Here is a 6,000-nt window from a genome sequence, read left to right on the forward strand (position 1 = left end):
AAGAGTATCTGCATTATTAGTCAAAGAAATCATGTTTCAATTGACTTATGTTTTCATAAGTCATAAGAAAATTAAATTTCTACTATATTAGTTATATATAATCTTCATTAAATGCTTCTCATTTAGCGATTTTTGCTTTTTTAAAAAAGTATTGAGAATTACTTATTCATATAAATATGTCTATTATACTTCACATAGAAATTAGAGGTGAATTTCAAACTTTTTATCAATCATACATATACCTTTAACAATAGCATTTTAAAAATTATTATTGATCAACAGTTTCTATTTTCAAAGAATACTGCTCTAGTCCTATATAGTTATGATGTCTAATCAACCAGCACTTCCAGATTTATTTTCCCATAGTTCAAGCCATAAATAAAGGGTTCTTGAATTTGTTTGCTGAACTACTTTTTCTCTTCCAAGTGAAAATTGTGCTCTTTATGATAAAGTTAATATGGAAAAGCACATTTATGTGATATTAAATTGAATTTTGAAAAAAAAGTATAAAATTAAAACATACTTTTCTCCTATATCAGTGAAGATTTAATTTACTACCACTGAATAAAGACTAAGGTTTCCAATTTAAATGACTGCCAGTTTTGATGCTAACCGATGGTTATAAATACCTCTTGGAGAAATTATGTATTATCACTTTTTATCTCCCATTCTCAATAAATGGTCTGCCTAGAGAATAACCAGTAACTAGCTGTCAATAGCATTTTGAATTTAGAATATTTTCAAACATCACATAATTGTTGAATTTCTAAGTTTTTCCATTTAATTGTGTTTCCCATCCATATTGATGTTAATGGTTATAAAATAAATTAGGGATGATATGAATATAATATGAGGTAATAACTAGTTGCTTAAAAAGAAAGGTATGCTGCTTTTTCTCCTTCACGTCAAAGCAGTCTTATAGTCTGGGTGTTAGGTCTCCTCTAGAATACATTCAACTAAGAGACCAAAAGCTTAGGAAGGTACATCTTGATATTTTTCTTTTCTACAATTATATAAACAATTTTCCAGTCAATACATAATTTTATAATCAGGTGATCTCCTGATTTATACTACCGTCATCTAAGGCATAAGGACACAATTATAAAATATATATTTATACACAATTTTTACCTATAATTTTTCCTATCAATAACATACTCATTTATACGCCTCTACAAAATAATTTTCTCTTAGCGTCCATGGCAAGATTTAAAAGCAGACATTCATTCATTCATTTTATTAAAAACTGTTTGTTGCTGCCGTGTTTCTCTGTTCTCTACTGTTGCTGTCATTATTGAGCTAATAGCTATATTTATATCTTTATGTACCATAATAAATTTAAACAACTATCTTATTTTTCTGAACTATTTGCTATCAAACATTTACTAGCAGTTTAATAGTAGCTTTAACACTTCCTTTTAGTTGTCTTCTTTTTGTCTAGCCTCCAAAAATCAAACCTTTAAAAACAGTTCTTCATCACCCTATAATTACAAGTTCAGGCACATTTCTAAATATTTTGGACTTATTTTAATAGCTAGAAACTTCAAAATATGCCAAATATAGTTTTCAAAGTCTGTATACAAAGGAATTATCACTACTTTTTTCCTGTTCAAATTATTCCCATTAATTTCTCCAAGAATTGATGACTCTCTTCAGTCATTATACAATATTTGTCTTGCTACATCCTTTCAACAAAGTCATTAGAGTCACTAAAAAGTAGCTGGATATAAAGCATATTTAGGCCAACATAATACAGAGGAAGCAATTTACAAAGTTGTTGAAGTCAGTGGTTGTGCCTCATTCTCTCTCTGAAGTAACTTTAAAAATCAGAAACTTAGGTTTACTCCTCTTTATTTTACCATACTTATTATTTCTTTTTAATTAAATTGCCCTTCTTTTTATTCCTCTTCTTGTTTTTTGTATCACTAATAGATTTGTTCTCAATGCCTGAGACATGGTCGTTCTTGAAGATTTTCTTTCAAGTGGTTAACGATTATGCAGAAAGAGCTAATGTGAGTGTTTATTCCGTTTAAGGTTTCCCCTTTCCTCACTTTGCCAACAAGATTTCCCTCCCTCAACCAAAGAATTAATTTTTAATTTCTATTCATTATTTAAAAAATATTCATTGGAAAGTATACTCAAATAAACGTAACAGAGATGACCAAGAAGTGGTTGTTGACCTCTAGGAACTCCCCCTCTTGGCATCAGGGGCCACCAATTGATGTCTTGAAGAAAAAGAAAGAGACTTGAAACTAGATTAGGTAGTGGCTGATTTTACTTTCCTAATTTTACAATTTTATCTCAAAGTAGTTCATGGCATTCTTAAAAGCAATATTTATATAAAGAATCCTTGGTTCACACAATATTCAACACAGTTTTATTAAGGTTTTGAGAAGAAAAAAATAGAAGTTTCCTGATAATAAAGGATACTTTGTCTCTCTCAATGAGAAAAATGCATAACACATTCTTGGATCAGAAGTAGATTACGGTTTCTTTCACTGGGGTCTCAATTTTGTCATATTGGATCTATTTTTGGTTTCAAAGTACTTTATGTTCCCAGAGTTCACTAGTCATAAGCTTTATTCCTCTCAAACTCTCATTTTCTTTTGTGAGACTGTCGTATTTGCCAGGGTTCCTTAGGAGATCAAGCGTTGGCTCTTTCTTACTCTTATAAATATAAGTAACAGGGAAGAATGTCATACAGTAACCTGGTTTGGATCCAATTTTAAAAAATCAGGCTTAGACACATGCCAAGTCACCAAGTTATCAGAATTAAAATGAAAAAGATTGCTTTCCCAGATATCTTATCTGTACTAGAAGAGACAGCTACTTAAACACATTTTCAGTCTGAATGAGTTTGGCCACAGCTGTCACACAATGTTAGCCAGTTTCCTACAGTCACATAGAGGAACAAGGTCACCACAATATTAAGAAATGCCATTAATTGTTACTAGAATTTACTTATGCTGCTTGTAATATTTCATTTTAATTTGTGCTATTCCTCCAAGACTATATTACTTAAAATAAAATAGATTTACATTTTGAGACACGGGTAAGATGGCTCTGTTTAGACAAAGGCGTAAAAGCAAAATGCATCTCTTCCTTAGATAAGACATTGTGTTTCATGTTTAATGATAAATGAATTTGTGTTTTGAAATGTTATATGGCAGTTTCAACATTGAAGGTATTTATGTTGGATGACCAAAGCCCATCCTATGGTATTACTTTGGTATTGGAAGTTCTGAAAGAAGAGACATTCCTTTGGATTGACTTAAACAAAACAAAAAAACAAGCAACAAACAAAAAACTTTTTTCTATATAAGACAATGGATTGTCTTACAGAAAGTGAGAGAAAAAATTGCCTTACAAAATTTTCTGTCAAAAAGAGCTCCTGAGAACTCAATGGCTGGGTTTAGCCACAGCTTCCTTAAAAGTTCAACGGTTAGTAAAATTAACCTCCCAATGCCACTCAACATTTCCATATTTCATATCAACATTCCACTGGGGAGGGTAACGGCTCAGTGGTAGAGCACATGCTTAGCATGCACAAAGTCCTGAATTAAATTCCCAGTACTTCCATTAAAAAAAAAAAAGTGTACAAAAGAGAAAACAGAAAAATAAAATCCACAAAAGTACTTAGCATCTATAACAATTAAAGGACAGGTATTTTAAATAGCTGAAGATACTATTACCATAAACGATAAATGAGAACTTCTTAATTATACAAACAAAACCAAACAAACAAGCAAAAATCATTCTAATGCTGAGGAGAAATAACTAGGATCACAGAGCACAAACACAGTTACAGAGTGCTGTAGACTGAATGCTGTGCCCCTCCCAAATTCATATGTTGAGACCAAATCCCCAGTGTGATGGTGTTTGGAGGTAAGGTCTTTGGGAAGTGATTAGGTTTTGAGAGTGGAACCCTTGTCAAGGAGATTAGTGTCATTTTAAAGGGACCCCAGAGCTGAGGACATAGCGAGATGTTGTCTATGACAGGAAGTAGGCTCTCAGATTCAGTCAGACACTGAATCTGCTGACTCTTTGATCTTAGATTTCCCATCCTCCAGAGCTATGAGGAGAAATTTCTGTTGATTATAAGCTACCCATTCCATCACAGCAGCCCAAACAGACTATGACAGAGATTGGTACCAGGAGTAGGCTGCTCCTGTTAACAAATAACTAAAGATGTAGACGCAGCTTTGGAACTGGGTAATGAACAGAGGCTGCAAGAGATTTGAGGCACATGCTAGAAAAAACCTACATGGCCATGAATGGACCTTTAAAGTCATTTTTGATGAGAGCTCAGACAGAAAAGATGAGAGCTATAGAGAAAGTCTCAGTGTTTTTAGAAAATACATAAGTAATCCTAAATAGAATGTTGATAAAAATATGGGCCATTATGAAGTGGTCTCAGAAAGAAATGAAGAACACATTATTGGACTATGGAGAAAAGGCAATCTTGTTCTAGTTTGGTGAAGAACTTGGCTGAATCATGTTTGTGTTCTAGTGTTTTGAGGAAGGTAAAACTTGCAAGTAATGAAAATGAGTATTTTACTGAAGCTATTTCTAAGTAAAGTGTTGAAGATGTGGCTTTGCTCCTCCTGACTGCTTACGATAAAACGAAAGAAGACAGAAATGACATAAAGATAGAATTATTAAGCAACAAAGGAAACAGAAGTTAGAGATTTTGAAAATCCTCAGCCTATCCATATTGCAAAAAATGAGAACACTAAGGATGTAGGCAACCCACCGTTTGACAAGATCAGTATGAATTAGACATCGCAAGAGAAGTGAAGCTGTTCTATAAGACAGTGGAAGAATGATGCTGAAGATGATTCAGAGGTCATCAGAGCCGCCACTCCTATCACGGGCCCAGAGTGCACGGTCTGAGGTGGGGGTGAGGTGGGGATGCAGAGTGATTTTTTAAATCACTGGCACTTGCAGGACCTGGGTACTCATATGTTGAAACCCAATTTCCAGTATGATGGTATTTTGAGGTAGGACTTAGGACAGAATGTTAGGTCAGAAGGTAGGAGCTACCATGAATTGGATTAGTGCCCTAATAAAAAGCTCTTACACAGCTCTTTTACCCCTTCTGGCATGGGAGGACACAGCTCGAAGACAGCCATCTATGGTACTCTATTATAGCAACCCAAACAGACTAAGACTGGGGGCTCCATCTCTGTGAGAGTAAAGGTAAGGCCTAGCAAACCAATGTTAAATACTACACTACCATATATTAACTTTCTAGAAATTTCTGAAAAATTCAAGCAAAGGAGAAAAACTCTAAAACTAAAAAGCACTACTAAAAAATCAACCGTGCTTATGCACTAAAAATACCCCAAAATAAAGCCCCCCAAACCACCAAACACAAACCTGTTTTAAAAGAAACCTAGGGTTATTGGTAAAACTGTAATATCATGTAATGTTGACTAAATTTAACAGAGATGGAAATTAACATTGGATTTTCCTTTATGGAAAAAAATCACTCAATGCAATTGCCTCCTTGACTAAACTGTGTGTTGTTGTACTCAAGTATAGGCTCTAAGAAAGAACTTCTGGGGTCAGTCCAATAGCCAGGAAGATGGGAATATGAAATTTATTCAATATATTTGGAATAGGTTCCTCCTCCAACTATAAGCTAATTCACGTTAATACCACACCCAGCCACATAAACTCATTTGGCTTTTGTTTTTTTCTCCAGAGGAAAACTACTTTGCAACTCCACACTATTTTTAAATGAATTCATTAAATATATTGTCGATATACTCTGTTCTTTAATTCATCAGTTGGGCATTCATAAATTTGTCAATTATGTCGTAATTAATTAGCTTCCTAAATTCAGATATTTTGCAACAATACCCCTGAAGACCATATTTTGTCTTGAACTTTGCATTTGACATATGCTCTTGACTTTAGATTTCTATAGATCATAAGACATTAAATAATAAGCTTCCTTTTTGGCTGATACTTAAAAACATCAAAACATTCTATCTT

This window comes from Camelus dromedarius, chromosome 7, assembly GCF_036321535.1.
Source record: "Camelus dromedarius isolate mCamDro1 chromosome 7, mCamDro1.pat, whole genome shotgun sequence".
Taxonomy (NCBI): domain Eukaryota; kingdom Metazoa; phylum Chordata; class Mammalia; order Artiodactyla; family Camelidae; genus Camelus; species Camelus dromedarius.